General features: G+C 41.4%; 1 non-coding gene across 1 annotated transcript; it reads right to left on the bottom strand.

Moving 5' to 3' along the window:
* Positions 1-18,016: 18,016 nt before the first annotated feature.
* LOC142451961 (U2 spliceosomal RNA) lies at positions 18,017-18,207 on the bottom strand. The gene has a single exon (XR_012785054.1). It is a non-coding gene; the product is annotated as a U2 spliceosomal RNA (small nuclear RNA).
* Positions 18,208-21,232: the final 3,025 nt, after the last annotated feature.

Here is a 21,232-nt window from a genome sequence, read left to right as displayed (position 1 = left end):
CGTTGGACAGGGCAAGATATGACAAAATAATAAATTATACATTATCAAGGGTTCACGAAGGAAGGGGGGGAATGGGGAGGGAGGGGATAAATGAGGAGCTGATGCCAGGGGCTTAAGGGGAGAGCAAATGTTTTGAGAATCATGAGGACAATGAATATACAAATGTGCTTTTGAGAATCATGAGGACAATGAATATACAAATGTGCTTTACACAATTGATGTATGTATGGATTGTGATAAGAGTTGTATGAGCCCCTAATAAAATGATTTTAAAAACAGCAAAGAAAATGATGATGGCTGCATATGTGCAGATGTTATTGACACAGTGGAGAAATGTATGGATTGTGATAAGAGATATAAGTGCCTCCAATAAAAGTATTTTTTAAAAATGACAACCCTTACTGGCAATGCCATGCTTCTTGTGCTCTGAGTTATTATTATTATCACTATTATTTTGCATAATTGGTCCTACTTTGCCTGGTCCTAGTTGTATTTTTTCAATTGTGAACATGATCTCATCTCTATGTGTGGCCTAGTTACAGTTAGCATCTCTCAGTATTGGACTTCAAGGTGCACCAATGTTAATCTGTTCCTTTGTATTGAAAAGCCCTCTATTGGGAATAAGATTGTGAGGCTGACTCAGAGAAAGACCATATTTCGTTCTGTTGCACTTAGCTTTGTTATGAATCAGAACCATCTTGATGGCATTTGACAACAGCTGGGAATACAAGCATTCCTTCTCTGGCTGCCGTACTCTGGCTTCTTAACCTTCATGTGGAGGTCTCCCCAACGTCAGAAGGAAAATTGTTCAAACCATGATGCAGTGGGGAATACAGGAAAGTACATCATCTTCCTTCCTTTGCTTGGTTTTATATCTTGGGTGAAACTCAGTGAATTTCTATTCTCTCTTCTACCATTTGGTGTCATAGCTTGCTCTATTCTCTGATGTTATAATGCAAAGTAGAAATTTGTGAGATTTCCTAAATCAAGTGAAAATAGGTTGGTAGTACAGGCTTTAGTTTCTTTCAAGTTATAAGTACACATTACAGGGTTTTGTTTAACCCCAAGAAATAAAATATTACTAAAATCAAATGCTGTTTATTTTATGGTCTAAAGCAAAAGACAAAGGGATTAAGAATAGCTATTTATTTTCTGTGGAAAGAACAAACACAGGTAATAAATTTAGAGGCAATAAGAGTAGTTTGGTTTTAATCGCTATATCAGAATGATGAAATAAATAGGCAGAACATTAAATAAGAATAGGAGAAAGATTATATTTTATTCTTTGTTGCCAGTGAGTACCAACAACAAAAAACTATTTAAAATTTTAAAATCATTTTATTGGGGGCTTGTACAATGCTTCTCACAATCCATACATCCATCCATTGTGTCCAGCACATTTGCACATTTGTTGCCATCACCATTCTCAAAACATTGGCTTTCTACTTGAGCCCTTGGTATCAGCTCTTCATTCCCCCTCCTTCCCCGCTCTCCCCACCACTCACAAACCCTTGATAATTGATAAATTATTATTATTTTGTCCAACGTCTACCTTCACCCACTTTTCTGTTGTCCATATCCCAGGTAGGAGGTTTTATGTAAATCCTTGTAATTGGTTCCCCGTTTCTATTCCACCTTCCCTTCACCCTCCTGGTATCTCCATTTTCAGCACTGGTACTGAAGGGATCATATGTATTGGATTCCCTGTGTTTCCATTTTCTATCTGTACTAGTGTACCTCCTCTGGTCTAGCCGGATTTGTAAGGTAGAATTGGGATCATGATAGTGGGGGGTGGGGGTGGGGGGTAGTAGGAAGCAGTAAAGAACTAGAGGAAAGTTGTATGTTTCATTGTTGCTATGCTGCACCCTGACTGGCTAATCTCTTCCCCATGACCCTTCAGTAAGGGATGTCCAGTTGCCCACAGATGGGTTTTGGGTACCCAATCTGTAATCCCCCTCATTCACAACAATATGATCGCCCCCCCTCCCCTTGATGCCTTATACCTGATCCCTTTAAAATCTCGTGATCACACAGGCTGGTGTGTTTCTTCCATGTGGGCTTTATTGCTTCTCAGCTAGATGGCTGCTTGTTTACCTGCAAGTCTTTAAGACCCCAGATGGTATATCTTTTGATAGCTGGACACCATCAGCTTTCTTTACCACATTGGCTTATGCACCCATTTGTCTTCAGAGATCGTGCTGGGAAGGTGAGCATCATGGAATGCCAGTAAAAAACATTTTTAACGAAAGATATTCCAAGTTGATCTCCACCAAACCCACAGCCAATTTGTTAATTCTGACTCATAGAGACCTTACACAATTTCCTGAGGCTGTGTAAATCTTTAAGGGAGCAGATAGCCTCTTCTTTTTCCCAAGAGGCAGTCAGTGGATTTGAACTTCAGGACTTGTAGTTAGCAGTCCAACATTTAGCTGACAGTGTGCCCCAGGACTTCTCTCTAAGTAGTATGTTTGACTTCTCTTTAATTTAACCTCATATATTCATTTACAGTTATCAGAAGTCAGGAAACATCAGAAAAATCAAAATACTTGTGATCTTTTAGGATTAAAGATCTTTTAGGATCTTTGCTGATTTCCCTGAATAGTGCCCATACCTTTGTAAGTAGTTTACTACACTTTCCGTAAAAGTTGTTGATGTGAAGTTGCCTTCTTGTGGGACCCTGATTGATAAACCTACCCATTTTGATGTTAATAAGGACAGTGCCCTTTTCAAAATATATACACTAGGATATCTGAGAAAATTAGCTTGTTTTTTTACATGCTAGCTCTTGACGATTCAAAATAAAGGTTCTGAAAAGTCCTGAAATAAATAAGAATCTCAGGACCTGATGCCAGGGACTCAAGTGGAGAGCAAATGTTTTGAGAATGATGAGGGCAATGAATGTACAGATGTACTTTACACAATTGACATATGTATGGATTGTGATGAGTTGTATGAGTCCCAATAAAATGACTAAAAAAACCCCAAGTAATTAAGGCAAAATAGTTGATTGTACAAAAGCTAGACCTTCTATACAGTAAAAAATCTGAAAAGCCAAAAAAAAAAAAAAGAATTTCAAACCTTACAAAAAAAGATTTAAGGAGAGGCTTTTGCAATTTTGTGCAGGACATGACGCTCAGTGGGTGCACAGTGAGAATACATTGGATTTCCTTCCCTGTGGTTAATATTTGCATCCTAGTTGAAGGAGGCCAAAACATATTTGCAAATATAGGGAAAACTTTAAGAAAACAGGATTAACAAAATACTTTTTATAGAACTTTCACAGAAAGAACCATGAGGTACGGTTGTGGTCAAACTAGTTTGGGTAAAGTGGGAGGGAGAGAAAGACAGAAGTAAAACTTTGCAAGGCACCATAGCCTTGCCTAGATACACTAAAAAAGAGGAGAACGAATCCTTCTTCCTCTTTTCCAGTGACTCATAATTCTCTGGAGTAACCAAAGTGTCCAGAGGCCAACTGATCACCCAGAGTATGAACATTTGACCTGCCTCAATGAGAGAAAGGGACTGAAAGGTACCCCTTTGAAATGAGCAACAAGATTTCTTTTCCTAATAATCCAATTCTCAGTCTGAAAGTTTGTATCTTCAGAACTGCAACATCTTCTGAGCTCCAAGCTGGTTTATTCCATGGCTCTATTAAACTGTGTAGTTGAATGTCTTGAAGTCAACAGCCAGGGAATCGACTTCAACTTGTAGCAACTCTATATAGGCCAGAATAGAACTATTCCTTTGGGTTTGAGAGACTAAAAATCTGTACAGAGGAAGAAAGTTTCGTTTTTTCCCTGTAGGGGGCTGGAAGGTTTAAACCACTGACATTTTGACTAGCAGCCCAATTATTATCTCATAGCACCACAGATATCTCAAAATTAAAGTATTAAATGAGCCTCTAGATTTGATGCTTCATGGTCTCTCTCTAGCCTAGACCCTTTTCTTCAGCCAACAAATTTTCAGGCCTAAATGCTGAGAATCACTTTTGTTGTTTACGGCGAATCATTCTTTTTTGTTGTAGTGTTGTGGTGGTGGTTTAGGTTAAAGTTTACACAGCGCTAATGGGGTTTCTATTTAACATTTTCCCCCAAATTATTCTGTGCTTTTGTATTCAATTTTCACGATTTGTCATCATTTGTTTCCATTTTGTTTGTTCCGTTTTCATTGTTCTATATTCCTTGCCCCTTTTGTCTATAGAATCTTTGCTTTTGGGTAGATGTTGACTCCCATCAAGTGGATTCTGGCTCATGGATTGGGGCACAACTGCCCAGTGGGTTTCTGAAACTGGAACCCTTTAAGCGGTAGAAAGCCCATCTTTCTTCTCCCATTGAGTGAGTGCTTTGTTTATTTGAACTGCTGACTTTGCAATTAGCTGACCAATGTATAATTACTACACAACCAAATCCCAAACCATGGAGTGAATTCTGATTCTTGGAGGCCTTGTAGGACAGGGCAGAACTGCCCATGTGAGCTTTGGAGTCCTGTAAATCTTCAGAGAAGTTGAAAGCCCTGTCTCTTCCCCATGGAGTGGCTGGTGGTTTCAAACTGCTGGACTTGTGATTAGCAGCAGCTCAATACCTACCCACTACCCCACCGGAGCTCCTCACCAGATCAGGGTTCCTTCCTCCTCCAGGGCTCCTAAATGCTGCCTGCTGGTCTCATATAATTGATGGTTAAAGGCACACATTACTCACACAGAAAATAAGAGAAAGTGATATTGTTTATTTTAAGAGTCAATTTGTCTGAAAGGTGACTTCTATGAGTGCCTTTAATTCCAAGTTCAAAGGATGTCTGAGGTCAATATAGTCTTGAGGGTTCCTCTCCTCTTTATCAATTCAGAAGGTCTGGTGTTTTTAGATTTTGAGTTTTGTTCTACATTTTCCTCTCATTCTTTCTGGGACATTTTATTAAGTCCCTAATTAGAGTGGTCAGTAGTGGTAGTCAGGCATCATTTAGTTTTCTGGAGAATCATTCTGAACCATTCTTCACACATTATCCTCATCACCCGCCTTAACAAGAAATAGCATTCCTTTCCCTAGGCACAAGTCAACCCCATTGCTATCTAGAAAACTCTGAGACTTCAAGTGTTTTCTGGTGTAGACAGCCTCATCTGTCTCACATGGACTGGCTGTTGGGTTTGAATTGCCAACTGTGTGTTTAGCAGCCTAACACCTAACCCACAGGGCCACCAGGACTCCTTCCTCCCTACACAGTCCTGAACTGACCGAGTAATAAATATATAGAGACTTCAGATCAGAATAAAAACGGAGTGGTGAAATATGGCTTAGAAGGAGACCAAGATGACTAGGGCAGTCATGTCCAGGATCAACAACAGCCTCATGCAAAAAGGAGCAAAGAGAGGCTAGCACCACCTGGCCAGTGCCTCAGTGGCCTGACTGCTCTTCAGGAGAGAAATATGGACCCAAGCTTAGAGTTTTTCTCATTTCATGAGCAAAATAATTTATTTCACACTTACCTGTAATTAGCTGAACTGCATACTAAACTCCACAGGACCTCTTCACTTCTGAAAACAACTGCTTATTCACAGAGCTCAGGAAACCGCCTTTAGATCAGAAAAGGACTGGTATTGGATTCCCTCTTTATTTATCTGTAACAATTTACACTCTTGCAAACCCACTGTGGCAATTCCGTCCTGTCCTACAGGGGCTCTGTGAGTGGGATCACCAGGGTGGCAGTAAGATTGAATTACCCAATAAGCAGGGCAAGCATGGCCTTACTTGCACTTACTTAGTAATTTGTAGCGAACAATTTCACATGGGTTGTACCACATCTTTGAACAAGTGAAACTATTCATTAAGGATTAATAAGCACAAGTGAGCCCATGCCTTCCTTGTTAGTGATTCCTCTGTCTCAGAGATTATACATTTGAAAAGACATGCTGATTCTGTAGCAAAATGTTTTGGAGTTGGGGGAGAGATAAATGTCAATCACCTCTAGAAACAGAACCTTTGAGGTGCTGGAAAAATGTGAAATTGTTCACTATAGGCTAGTAAAAACAAGTAACTCCATGCTTACCTTACTTAATGGGTAATTTGATATTGATAAGGATTCATAGACCTCACTGAAAGAGTACTATACAGGGGTAAGATTAAAATTATAATTAGCTGAAGGAAGAGAAACATACAGGCTAGTCTAGTCTAGAAAGCTCAAATTCTAAGATTTCATTGTTCTTCATGGAATATAAACTGTTAACCTTCATGGTCACGATGGGTAGACACATTGAAGATACACATGGAGAGTTTTGTCAACCAAGGAAGCTCACCTAGGTCTCCATGTCAGAGCTTTTATTGGGGCTCTGTTACATATGCAGGAGTCCTTGGTTGGTGCAAACAGTTAAGCACTCAACTACCAACCAAAAGACTGGTAGCTCTGATCTACTCAGAGTCATCTTGAACAAAAAGTCTGGCAATGTGCTGTTGAAAAGTGACAAGCTAGCAAATGGCAGAGATATGGGAATTCCCCAGGAATTGGAATCCACTACCTGGAACATTTTTTTGGCTTATTATATAGTTATGATTTATTGCTATATTACCCACTTGGTTGACCTCAGCATCTCAGTCCCAGTCAACACTTTCTGACCGACTATATTCCCCAGCCCTAGGACTCCTGGGTACAGCTGGCCTCACCCTAAAATATGGTACAGTCAGCCTTCAACCTAAACAAAGGTATCAGGTTAGCTATTAGAAGAATTAGATCTGTCTTTGGGGAATGCCAAATTCTTCACTATAAATTGCTCACACAGAGAAACCAATCAGACTGAGATCATGATTGCATTTGATTCCCCCAACTTACTATCTATCGTACACAGAAAAAGCTCATTTATGTGAATGTGGATTCCATCCTACCGTTCAGCTTGCCACCGTTTTCCAATAAAATTCCTCTTAGTTGTCATCACATTTCTTTTATCTGACCTAGAAATTGCCCTTCTTTTTCCATGACCTCGAGTAATCTAAGCTGGAAACTTAAAACAAATACTCTTTATAGCCCTAATTCTAATCTCCCTTTCAGCCCTGGGACTTGCCTATGAATGAACTAAAAAAGGGTTAGAATGGGTTGAATATGGCAAATAGTTCAATTAAAATAAGTGATGTTGACTCCTTAGAACCATCATGCCTCCTATCTACATGAAGATTTTCTAGTATGTCCTTATTAGTATCTCCTTATTAGTCCTTTTGATTTACCGTTCACATCGCATATCCTCTCTCTTATGCCTTGAAGGCATAACATTATCTCTCTTTATTCCTAACACTATTCTAACATTAAATTTACCTTTTACCCTTTGAGGTAGTTAGTTTATTGTGGCAAGCTGGCCAGTAAACACATGTGGGGTTAATTGAAGGGCAGAGGATATATGGCTCCGTGAGTCTCGCCTTCCACGTTTTCAGGTCTCTTGCTTTGTGACGGTTGCACTAGGGTACAGCTGCCTTAGCCAGTTCCCTGCTTCATCTGGCAAGGCTCACTTCCTGCGAGACATCCCTGAGGAGAAGCCACATGGACCTACCCCAATGCAGCCCTGGGTGCTGGAGCAGCCGTGTGGAGACCCCTGCCAGTGCTGAGATGCTTACACATTCACTGACTCAGCTTTCCTAGTGAAGTCGGCATCATTGCGTGTGTTTTGTGAAATGAAGGAGGACTTTGTGGACTGGTGTCTGACATATGGGCTAACGTTGGACTTGTGGGCTTGGGCAGCATTGGGTTGGGATGTTTTCTTGATGTGCACTTAACCTTTTTATAAAACTCTCTCTTGTACATGAGTGTCTGTGGATTTGTTTCTCTAAAGCACCCAGACTAGCATAACCTTTGTACTATGTCACCAATTATTCTTGTAGTATTCACTGCTTGTGACGCTGCTTTAGGACCATCTCTCTTCGCCGTAGCACCAGTGAGAGTGCCTGTGGCCTAGACTATGTTCAAAACCTAAGCCTATTACAACGCTAAAAACCATTTTCACTGCACTAATACTAATTCCCCGAGTATGGAGATAAAAAAACAAGATCATATGAATCAGCATTACAACTTACAGCTGTATTAGCTCCACTGGCCTAATTCTCCTAAATCAGACTTCTGATACCAGCCTAAACCTTTCTATCATATTTTTTTCTGATCATCGACTCTTTTAATTCTTTCTTTTTTACATTTTTATTAAAAGATCATTTTATTGGGGACTCTTACAGCTCTTATTACAATCCATACAGCAATTTTATCAAGTGTATTTGTACATATGTTGCCATCAATATTTTCTAAACATTTACTTTCTATTTGAGCCCTTGGTATCAACTCCTCGTTTTCCCCTCCCTCCATCAGTCCCCCAGTGACCCATTGATAAATTATAAATTATTATTATTTTCATATCTTACACTGACCTCTCTCTACCTTCCCTCGTGGTTTCTGTTGTTTATTCCCCTGGCAGGGGTGTGTGTGGTTGTGTTGATCATTGCGATCAGTTCCCCTTCTTCCCTCCTCTTCCACCTTACCCCTACCCTCCTGTTATTGATACTCCCATTTCTGTTCCTGGATTCCATGTGTCGTGAGCACTTTTAAAAACATCATTTTTGGGGGGGATCTTACAGCTCTTATCACAATCCATCCATTGTGTCAAGCACATTTGTACATGTTGCCATCATCATTTAAAAAACATTTTCTTTCTACTTGAACACTTGATATCAACTTATTTCCCCCCTTCCTTCTCCTACCCTCCCTCCCTCCCTCATGAACCCTTGATAATTTATATTTTTCCCCCTATGTCTTACAGCAACCACTGTCTCCCTTCACCTACTTTTCTGTTGTCCATTCCCCTAGGAAGGGGTTATATGTAGATCATTGTGAGTGGTTATCCCTCTCTCCCCAGACCTTCCCCTTACCCTAGTATCTCTAGTCTCATTATTGGTCCGGAGGGGTTTATCTGTCCTGGATTTCCTGTGTTGCGAGCCATTATCTGTACCAGTGTACATGCTCTGGTCTAGCCAGGTTTCTAAGGTAGAATTGAGGTTATAATAGTGGGGGTGGAGTGGGGGTGGTGGTGAGGAGGAAGCATTAAAGAACTAGAGCAGTGGTTCTCAACCTTCCTAATGCCACGACCCTTTAATATATTTCTTCTTGTTGTGGTGACCGCCCCCCAACCATAAAATTATTTTTGTTGCTACTTCATAACTAATTTTGCTACTGTTATGAATCTGGTGACCCCTGTGAAGGGGCTGCTTGACCCCCAAAGGGGTGGCTACCCACAGGTTGGGAACCGCTGACCTGGAGGAAAGATATATGATTGTCCACCATTGTAGGAGTGTCCACCCATAAGGATGATTGCAGGGCACTGTAAGAGGGTGACTTGAAATCCTTTGTGTATCAAGGCTTCCTGTAACGATTTTCCTCTTTTTTTCTGAACACTTAGCACCCTGTTGTATATCTTTTATAAGCACAACTCATCGCAGTTACAAAGGACAGCGTGTTGCTTTTGTGTGCTTTTCAGTCAGTTTTCGGTTCATAGTGATACTATAGGACAGAGTAGAACTGGCCAGTCAGTTTAGTCTTCCAGAAAAAAATTAATTAATTAAAAAATTAATTAATATATCCACACATTTATTTATTAGGCCATATATCTTTATGGAAGCAGATGACCAGGACTTTTATTTGGTGGAGCTGCTCAGTGGGTTCAAAACACTTACCTTCAACTTAGCAGCCAAGTACTTACACGGTGCACCACCAGGGGTTCTAATGGCAGTCTAGACCTGTGCGAAGACATGAAAGCACTGAAATGGGAACAAGCAAATGGATTTTTTCCCAGAGTTTTCCCCCACCCAAGAGACACCTACCCATCACTGTGATTTGGCAGAGACTCAAAGGCTGGGAGAGAGTTGGGAAGCTTCATAATGGAAAAAAGAGGTTTCAGAAATGCTCTGATTTGAGACTCTGGGCCTGAGGAAGCTTGGGGCAGGCTAACTGGAAGTGGGATAGTCTATGTCAATGGTTAAGCCATAAAAACCAAACCCACTGCCATCGAGTAGATTCAGACATCAAGTGGCCCTCTGCAGGCTTTCCAAGGTTGTATGTCTTCTCAGGAGCAGAAAACCACCTCTCTTTCTCCTGAGGAATATTATCACTTTGCTACCCAACAGCATTAATTTTCTGGTTGGAAAACTCCAAACACCAAACTTAGTGGCACGGAGTTTATTCTGGCTCATAGAGACCCTCATGGACAGACTAGATCTGCTTTGTGGGGTCTCCGAGACTTTCAGGGAGCAGGCAGCCTTGTCTTCCCCATGCACATAGAGTAGTGGGTTTGAACCGCTGACCTTGTAGTCAGCATAGCTCACTAGGCGACCAGGTCTCCTTTGTGCTTGAAAGTATCTTTTAAAACAAAGACAAACAAAAACAAATATTTATAAATCATTCTTTTTTAATTCCTAAAGGGGCTATTTGGTCTTTCTTCCCAATCCAGGGAAAGGCTGGGCCTGCTGCCCAGAGAAGTGGTTAGCATCTAATACCAGCTGTTCCTGTGTCTCTTCTGAAAAGGAAACTTGGACTGAGAACCAGGAGACCTGCTCAGGGATGGGAGCTCACCTGCTGGTGGTCAACACCAAGGAGGAGCAGGTACTTGCTAACAGTCTCTGAAGCCGGAGCCCTGCCTGGGGTTTGTACATCTCTCTTGGTTGAGAGGATGGTTTTTATTCTGGGCTGTTGGTGTTGTGTCAGAGGGCTTTTAAGGAAATTAAAAAGAGAGGCTCCTAAACTTTTACATTAGACACCTCTGTCTTGTTTTAATAAAACTGGCTCCAAAAGATATTGGAACATTTAAAATATATTGAAAGTTAGTGTAAGGATGAAAAAATTTCAGGCTGAAATTTGGTTTTTCTCTCTCAACTTGTAAATGTTTTCTATATCATTCACTACATAATTAAGAGGAGATATTAAGTGCAATGGAGTAATGTTGAATCTTGAAAAATCACAATCAATAAAGGAAAATGATGTGAAAATATCTCTGATGTCATGAAAGAAAAAATGGATGAATCGGTGAGACCATTGTCTCATGCACAACTTTGAAGAGCACCATTGCTTTGAGAAGCAATGGATGGGAGATGAGGACTCAGTGTGATCGTGGACAGACCTCTCTCTCACAGTCAGATCTTCTTAAGTGATGTATTTGATTCTGCCCTGCTCTGCCACAGAAGTCCTGTAAGCACTGTCTGGGCCGTTTGGCTTTTCTTTAGGAGCCCTGATGGCATGGTGGTTATGCATTTGGCCTGCAATCTGAGTGGTCAGCAGTTCAAAACCACCAGGAGCTCTGTGGGAGAAAAACTGGGCTTTCTTTTCCTGTGAACATTTACTGTTTGGGAAACCCACAGGGGATCGCAATGCATCAGCAATGACTCGATGGTAGTGAATCTTCTTTTCTTTAAAACCATTAGAAACTCTGTACAACCTAAGTATTCTAAAGTCTGTGGGTTCTTTCTTTTATTCTCTCAGGATTTTATATCCCAGAACCTGGAAAAAGCATCTGTTTACTTTATGGGGCTGTCAGACCCAGAGGGGAACCGCCAGTGTGAATGGGTAGATGGGTCACCATACAACGAGAAAGTCACGTGAGCGCACAGAACTCCATGAAGAATCCAGAATCCTGCACCATCCAAGCTCCTAGTCACTAACATATAATAAAGTTTTATTCTTTTAAAAATTTATTAATCATTTTATTGGGGGACTCTTACTAACCTTAAAACAACCCATCATTCAATTGTGTTAAGCACACTTGTGCATATGTTGCCATCAACATTTCCAAAACATTTTCTTTCTACTGGAGCCCTCGGTATCAGCTCCGCTTTTTCCCTTCCCTCCCCCCACCTCTCACTCTCATGAATCCTTGACAATATATTATTATTGTTATTTCGTGTCTTGCACGGTCCATTTTCTCCCTTCACCCACCTTTCTGTCATTTGTATCCCTGGGAAGGTCTGTATATCCAAACTTGAATGGGTTCTTCTTTCTTCCTCCCTGTCCCCGTGCCCACCATCTCCCTACCGTCCTGACATTGCTACTCCCACTACTGTTCCTGAGGGTTTTATCTGTCTTAAATTCCATGAGTCAAGAGCTCTTTTTTTTTTTAATTGTTTTATTAGGGGCTCATACAACTCTTATCACAATCCATACATACATCAACTGTGTAAAGCACATCTGTACATTCTTTGCCCTCATCATTCTCGAAACAGTTTCTCTCCACTTAAGCCCCTGGCATCAGGTCCTCATTTTTTCCCCTCCCTCCATGCTCCCCCTTCCCTCATGAGCCCTTGATCATTTATAAATTATTATTTTGTCATATCTTGCCCTGTTTGATGTCTCCTTTCACCCACTTTTCTGTTGTCAGGGAGGAGGTCACATGCAGATCCTTGTAATCAGTTCCCTCTTTCCAACCCACTCTCCCTCTCCCCTCCCAGTATCGCCACTCACACCACTAGCACTGGTCCTGAAGGGATCATCCACCCTGGATTCCCTGTTTCCAGTTCCTATCTGTGCCAGTGTACATCCTCTGGTCCAGCCAGTCTTGCAAGGTAGAATTGGGATCATGATAGTGTGGTGGGTGGGTGGGGGAGGAAGCATTTAGGAACTAGAGAAAGTTGTATTTTTCATCGTTGCTATATCGCACCTTGACTGGCTCATCTCCTCCCCTAGACCCCTCTGCAAGGGGATCTCCAGTGGCTGAAAAATGGGCTTTGGGTCTCCACTCTGCACTCCCCCGCTCATTCACTATTGTAAGACTTTTTGTTCTGATGATGCCTTATATCTGATTCCTTCAACACCTGTGTGGAGAGCTCTTATCTGTACCAATGTGTGTACTCCGATCTAGCCAGATTTGTAAGGTAGAACTGGGTCATGGTAGTGGGAGGGAGGAAACGTTAAGGAACTAGAGGAATGATGTGCTTCATTAGTGCTATACTGCACCTTGGTTGAATTGTCCCTTCCTTGTAATCGTTCTGTGGGGGATGTCTAATTGTCTACAGATGGGCTTTGGGTCTCCACTCCAACCCACCTCTTTCACATCGATATAATTGTTTGTTTGGGATCTTTTGATACCGGTACCTGATCCCATTGACACCTCATGATCTCACAGGCTGGTGTGCTTTTTCCATGTGGCCTTATTTGCTTCCCTGCTAAAGGGCCACTTGTTTAACTTCAACCCTTCAAGAAGCCAGACACTATATCTTTTGAGAGTTGGGCACCTCTGGCTTTCTTCACCAAAGTTGCTTATGCACCATACTAAATTAATCTTTTAAATGTATCTCTAAATAGAAAAACAATGCCATTTAAGATCCCAGTGAATAAAATTTAATATTTATCATTAAGTAAAATACAAAATTCTGATTGTCTTAATGTAACTCCCTCTGATATGATTTTAAACAAAAGTTAATATGGTTTAGATAATTTTACTTCCTTTGATCCTCATGCCATATGTGTCAAGTATATGTGGAAGTTACCCTAATCCCCCTTTTCAAGATAGGAAACCTGAGACTCAGGTATGTTTAATTTCTTGCCCAGTGAGAACAGGGAGTTAGAATCAGATCTCGATTAGCTAGTCCTGCAGACTTCAAAAGCAGCGCATGAAGAACAAACAGTATCGTACTTGGGATCTGCAGGAAATCTTTTCACCACTTAAGGAAGTGCATCGGTCGGTTGGGCAGTCCCATGGGAACAGACCAAGAATGAAGTAAACAGGTGCCTTGGGATGAACTGATGAGAAGAGTTTCAATGTGTCCCGAGATTGTAAACATGGGAGAAGGCTGGGTTGTCAGTTTTCGAGGGAAAGTTCAGAGGTGGAGAATAAGCTGCTCAGACATGGGGTCTTTGCACAATGAGGACGGGGGAGACATGATTGACGACCCAGATTCCACGTGCTCAGCCTCAGCTCCCTCAGTCTCTAACGCTTCTCAAGGCACAGTTTGGAGAAGCAGCCCCATCTCTTTCTCCCTTTCAGGTTCTGGCATGCTGGTGAACCCAATGACCCTGACGTCCGTGGAGCAAGTTGGGGTTGGAATGATGGCTTTTGTGATTGCATTCAGATTTCCATTTGTGAGAGGAAGAAGATCTGCTTGTGAAAGAAAATGCTTTGCAAATGATAATGGCAAAATACAAGTGTGCTTAATACAATGGAATAATTGATTATTGTAAGAGTCCACCAATAAATGATTAACAAAAAAGATAGAATTCTAAAAGAAAGATCTACTTAAGAATGGAGCATTTTCCAGGGACACCTTGGTTAAACTGGAACCCACTGTGAAACTTAGCGTTCATTTATTCTTTTTGTTTATGTTTGTAAGTCTTTTGTAAGGAATGTCCATAGAATGTATCTGTCACATATTCCACTCATGACAGCATCACCTCACACATTAATTTACTCATAAAATGTATAATTTTTGGCATTTCCACATTTCAGAGGCTGTGCTAGGAACCCCTTTGTGGGTGTATGAGGCAGCATGAGCTTTCTTTCCTAATTTCTGTCTGAGTCTTAAGGAATTAATTACTGCTCTAATTAGGGACTGATATAATCTGATTTAATCCCTCTCCTTATCTGGATTTCTCTTTTTATGTAGTGTTTAAAAGCGAAATCAAAACAAAACTCCCAAATACTACTTTTTGTTTCCCCCAAACAGATTTATGACTTGTAACAAAAAGCATGTTATGTCACAGGAGGCATAAAATGCCCATCCATTTAAGATACATTCCAGCTTTGGGCTAGTAGACTCTCTGGGCTCCTTAGCATTCCCTCTTCAGTGTCAGCATTTCACAGCAGGCACAGACAAAGGAATGGGAACTTGAACAGCAGAAATTTAGAATTAGAGATTTCAGTGAGAGGTCACTCCTAATAACCTGACTCATTGAAATATGCTTTTCAGGATCTCTAAATATTATATTTTTGGTTCAACTTTGTAGATCTGTGCATGGACTCCTACTCACAATGGGTCTTGATTTGCTGTTGAAAACCAAAGAAATGTTACTAAAGTTCTTCCACATCACTTCTTTCTACCACAACATATTTGTAAGAAAGAAAGACTACTACCATGGTCTTGGTAGTAGTAATTATAATTGATTATGATAAACTTCATGGATAACTTGCCTATACATATTCAGCTTCCTAATGTGACTTCTTGAGACTATGCCCAGATCTGATGCAACTGAGCCATTCCATTTGCCCTCCGCTTTTTTTTCTAAGTGTATTTTAAGATGAGTTATTTTTATAGAGTTCTAATCTTATCCATTACAAGTAGAATTTACCACTTTAACTCTCAGAGATCAACTTACACAACAAACCCGGGGGAGTTTCACTTTATATGAAAATTTCTCACTACTATTTCAATAATATGTGGTGGGTATGAAAGACAGGGGGAAAGAGCCATGTTCCTAATACCTTTGATTGGCAGCACTGGATCTGTGCTTGAACTGGGATGAAATGATTTAGTGCAATTTATGGATGTAGGTCAGAGCTCTCTTTCCTAATTTATTTTTTTTCTTTTAGTCATTTTATTGGGGGTGCATACAACTCTTATCACAGTCCATACATACACCAATTGTAGAAAGCACATCTGTACATTCATTGCTCTCATCATTCTCAAAACATTTGCTCTCCACTTAAGTCCTTGGCTCCCCCCTCTCTCCCCGCTCCCCCCTCTCTCCCCGCTCCCCACTCTCTCATGAACCCTTGATAATTTATAAATTATTATTTTCTCGTACTTGCCCTGTCCGATGTCTCCCTTCACCCACTTTTCTGTTGTCCATCCCCCAGGGAGGAGTTCACATGTAGATCCTTGTAATCGGGTCCCTCTTTCCAGCCCACTCTCCCTCTACCCTCCAAGTATCACCACTCACACCACTGGCCCTGAGGGTATCATCTGCCCTGGATTCTCTGTGTTTCCAGTTCCTATCTGTACCAGTGTCTGTAACCAGACTTGCAAGGTAGAATTCTGATCATTATAATGGGGGTGGGGGGGAGGAACAGGGGGGAGGGAGCATTTAGGAACTAGAGGAAAGTTGTATTTTTCATGGGTGCTACATCGCACCTTGCCTGGCTCATCTCCTCCCCTAGACCCCTTTGCAAGGGGATCTCCAGTGGCTGAAAAATGGGCTTTGGGTCTCCACTCTGCACTCCCCCGCTCATTCACTATGGTAAGATTTTTTGTTCTGATGATGCCTGATAACTGATCCCTTTGGCACCTCGTGATCACACAGGCTGGTGTGTTCTTCCATGTGGGCTTTGTTGCTTCTGAGCTACATGGCCACTTGTATACCTTTAAGCTTTGAGACCCCAGATGTTATATCTTTTGATATCCGGGTACCATCAGCTTTCTTCACTACATTTGCTTATTGCCTCATTTTGTCTTCAGCAGTTGTGTTGGGAAGGTGAGCATCATAGAATGCCAATTTAATAGAAGAAAGTATTCTTGCATTGAGGGAGTACTTGAGTGGAGGCCCAATGTCCATCTGCTACCTTAATACTAAACCTATAAATATATGCACATAGATTTATTTCCCCATCCTCATATATAAATATATTTGCATATGTGCATGTCTTTATCTAGACCTCTATAAATTCCCTTTGCCTTCCAGCTCTTTCCTCCATTTCCCTTGACTTTCCTCCTGTCCCTCTATCATGCTCAGTCCCCACCTGGGTTTCAGCAATACCTCTCCGTTACATTACCCTTGATCACGCCCTACCAGGCCTCCCACCCACTCCTCATCACCAATGTGGATCACTTGTTGTTCCCTTGTCCCTGAGTTTGTTAACACCACTTCCTTTCCCCCCACCTCCCCCTCTCCCACGTACCCCCGGAACTGTTGGTCCCATTGTTTTCTCCTCCAGATTGTTCATGCAGCCTATCTTATTTAGACAGACCTGCGGAGATAATAACATGTACAAAAACAAGACAGCAAAATCAAGCCACAATATACAACAAAACAACAACAACAAACCACTGACAAAGAGCAAAACAAAACACAACAAGAAAGAAAAAATTGTAGTTAGTTCAAGGATCGTTTGTTGGTCTTTAGGAGTGTTTTCTAGTCCAGTCTGTTGGGGCACAACGTCCTGACCCCAAAATCCACCTTCAACATTCCCTGGGGACCTTGCCACTCCATTCCCTTGCTGTTCTGTTGCACTCCCCTAGTGCTTTGCCTCTGTGTGGTGGGACCAGGTCGGGCGCAATTCCCACACTATGTCTCCGGTGCTGTCCCTCACAGGACCATGGGTCAGTGAGGTGCGTCATGTCTCATAGTGGGGCTGGCCATGTGATCCTCTCTGTGGACTGGCTGCTCTAATTGGGGTCATCGTCCTCAAGGCCTGGTGGGCCAGGATGTGCTCCACTCTCTCCTCCTCCCCCTTCATCTGTTCCCGTGTGCTTTGATCAGATATGTCCCTCTCCCAGAGCTGCAGATTCAATGTCATTCTTTGAAATAAATCCTTCTTGGGGGAGGGGTAGGCATTCACTTAGTATTTGGTACTGGGGCCAGCCCCCCAGACCTCTCCACTAGTTCCCTAGTCCATTCCAGAATGTTGCATTCACACCTTGAGACACTGGGTTGAAATCTGGTCCCTCTTTCCCTGTGGAGATATAAACAATATCCTCCCCTTGGGTGGGTTAGCGCCTTGTGCCCCGCTACCTAATTCTTCCTTTTTCAAATCATTTTTTTCCTTTCCCCACCTCCTCCCCAGTTGTGTACTATTTGCATACCTGCATTTGATCTAGTCCCTGCCATACTACACCGTCCTCACCTCAAAAATGTTTGTATACAGTAGCTTTTTCCCTATACCCCTTTTGCATTTTTAAAAAATGCTTACCTCAGAGGACTCATGCTATACTTGTCCTTTTGTGCCTGACTTACTTTGCTTAACATGATTTCCTCCAGTTCTTCCCATGCAGTGATGTGCTTCATACAATTATCACTGCTTTTTAGTGGTGTAGTACTCCATTGTATGTATATACCACAGTTTTTTTGTTGTTGTTTTTTTATATCCCCGAGGGGGTGCACCATTCCCGGAGGTACTATAATACCAGGTTGATACGTGGAGTGGATGGAGCAAGCTCCTATTCCAATTTCCTGCTCCAAAAATCCATTTAATATACTGTCCTCAGATAGAGGACGTATCAGATATTAAACTGATAAGAACAGATACTACACTTGATCTTAGCCAAAAGGCCGAGAAGCGACATACCACAGTTTTTTAATTTAATCGTCAGTTGATGGAAATTTGGGTTGCTTCCAACTCTTTGCAATTGTGAACTGTGCCACAATGAACATTGGAGCCCAGATGTCTGACCTTGGTTTATTTCTTGCCTCTTCTGGGTATATTAAATGCCCAGTAGGGGGATTGCTGGGTTGTATGGTAACTTGATTTCCATCTGTTTTAGCAATCGCCAGATCGATTTCCATAGTGGTCATACATACTTACAAGTCCACCAGCGGTGGATGAGAGTTCCTGTCTCTCCACAGCCCCTCCAACACTTGTTGCTTTCTGGTTTTTTGAATTGGGCTACTTTTCTGGGTGTTAGGTGGTACCTCATTGTTATTTTAATTTGCATTTCTCTTATGACTAAAGATGGGGAACATTTTCTCATATGTTTGTTTGCCATACAGATTTCTGCCCCTGTGAAACTTCTGTTCAATTCCTTTGCCCACCTCTCAGTGAGCGATTAGTTTTTGTCTTTTTGAAAGCTAGCTGAGTATTGTTGATTTTAGTCCTAAGGCCTTTGTCTGCTGTGTCATTACTAGAGATGTTTCCCAGTCCGTGGACTCTCTTAGTGAATTCTTTGGATGTGCACAGGTGTTTTATCTTCAGTATATCCCATTTGTCAATTTGTGCCTCCTCTGTTTGTGTCCTTCCCTATTTCTGATAGCCTGTGTATTCCCTGTGTCAACATTCTCAAGTTGGTCCCAATTCGCTCATTGATGGCTCTAATAATTTGGGGGTTAACTTCAAGGTCTGTCATGCACCTTGAGTTTATTCTTGTGCATGGAGTACAATAAGGGTCTTGCTTCATTTTTTCTGCAGGTAAATATCCATTTTCCAGCACAACTTGTTAAATAGGGCATCTGCTTCCCATTTGATATTTTTGGAGCCCTTATCAAAGATCAGTTGTCGTATGCTGATGATTTTAATTTCTGGTTTTCAGTTCTTTTCCATTGGTCTGAGTATCTGTCATTGTACCAATACCAGATGGTTTCGGTACCTGTGACTGTACAATATGTGCTGAAGTCAGGAAAAGCAAGCCCTCCCACTGTGTTCTTCTTCTTGAGGAGTTCTCTCCTAATTCTCTCCATATGAAACTGGTAATCAGTTTTTCCATTTCTTTGAAGGAAGATGAGGGTAATTGTATCGGGATTGCATTAAACTTATATAGTGCCTTTGGCAGAACTGACATCTTGACTATATTGAGTCTTTCGATCCACGAGCATGGGATATTCTTTGCCGAGACCACTTTCAACCATGGGCCTTGACAAAGTCAGCACATGGAGGAGGAGCACTCAAGGAAGGATCCACCAAGGAGGTCCCCTCCGTGAACCCTTTGGAATTATTGGCCTGATATTATTGTTGATAATTGTAGCTGCTCTCTGGTTCCTGATAATTTTAATCATTTCCCCTTTTTGGAAACAACTAATGTCAACTGAGGAATATTCCCCAGAAGTTGAGGCTACTCCTCTTCCTATGACTTTGAAAGATCCATATCCTGATTGCGTGCAAAGTGTATTGTATAATAAAACTGGAAACTGGAAGCCAGAAACCTCCCTTAAGGAATTTATGTTAGATCTTGAGCAGGATGAGCTATTGCAACCGAAAACCACGGAAATCTCAGAGGCTCATTTGGAAGCTTTTGTGCAAGAGCCTAAAAAAATTTTATCATCCTCTTCCCACAGTTTCCCCCCCTTATTATATTGGTTACCACATAGGGGATAGAATATGGTATCTCCCTCCAGGAAATAACCCAAAGAGAAATAGAGTTCCTGACCCTGATTTACCTTATACGGGGACTTATATTGAAAACGGCATAAGAATGATTAACAAAGAAGGTGTACAAGTTCCTTTTAGTAGTTTAAGTTTTATGGAAATGTTAGCAAGATGAGGACCCCCATGGTGTTTGAGATCCACTGAAGCAAAGCTACCTATTGTGAGGCAACTCAATGCCTTGGTACAGAAAGACTTTTGGGAGTTTAATTTATGGGAACTTAGTGGAAGAAAGAACAAGAAATAAAAGCCCTAGAGGAACAGCTTAAGAAGAAACAGAAAGAACAGCCAACGCCTTTCAAGTAATTTTTGTGTTTGACAATGAAATACATTAATGCTTTATTGATTTCATAGTTGGAACAATGTGCCCCAGTTGGATAAAGTGTGCTCAGTTATTGTTAAAAGAATTATGTCTATCACTTTTGTGGTTGAGACAGTTTTAGTTTCAAGATGTACTAAATTCTAACCAAGAATCATGATGTGTATCTAATAGAGAGTAAAGATATGTGATTATGTAACTTGTTACGGTTTTGTGGCCTGAGAATTTCCTGATGTATGATCTCAGGCCATAAACTTTAAGCCAAGAAAAAGAATATATAAGTTGAAGCTTTACATGAATAAAATTGGAACAGTCACCTGTAACCTTTGAGCGTGTGGTTTCTGTCTCCCACTCGCCGATGCCGTGACTCACCTTGAGGGGCCCCTGGACCTTGCTGCAGCTGAACTGTGGCAATTCTTCCATTTGTTGAGGTCGCTCTTGGTTTCTTGTAATAGTGTTCTGTAGTTTTCCCCGTATAGATATTTTGTTCTTTTAGTCAGGTATATCCCTAGATATTTCAATTTGTATTTGGATATTGTGAAGGGTACCACCTTTTTTATCTCCTCTTCTGTGATCTTGTCCAATGTGTATAACAGTCCGATGGACTTCTGTTTGTTGATCTTGTATCCTGGCACTCTGCCAAACTCCTCTATTGCTTCCAGCACTCCCCATGTGGGACTTTTGGGGCTTTCCATATATAAAATCATATCATCTGCAAATAAGTTTCACCTCTTCCTTCCCCAGATGAATACCTTTGATGTCTCTTCTTTGCCTTATGCTGTTAACTAAAACCTCCAGCACGATATTAAATAGGAGTGGGGACAAAGGGCATCCTTGTCTGGTCCTCTTTTTCAGTGGGATTGTGTTAGTCTTATCTCTATTGACTACCATGTTGGCTGTTGGTTTTTCATAAA

The sequence above is a fragment of the Tenrec ecaudatus genome, chromosome 6 (genome assembly GCF_050624435.1).
Source record: "Tenrec ecaudatus isolate mTenEca1 chromosome 6, mTenEca1.hap1, whole genome shotgun sequence".
Lineage (NCBI taxonomy): Eukaryota > Metazoa > Chordata > Mammalia > Afrosoricida > Tenrecidae > Tenrec > Tenrec ecaudatus.
This window is presented reverse-complemented; position numbering and strand designations above follow the sequence as displayed.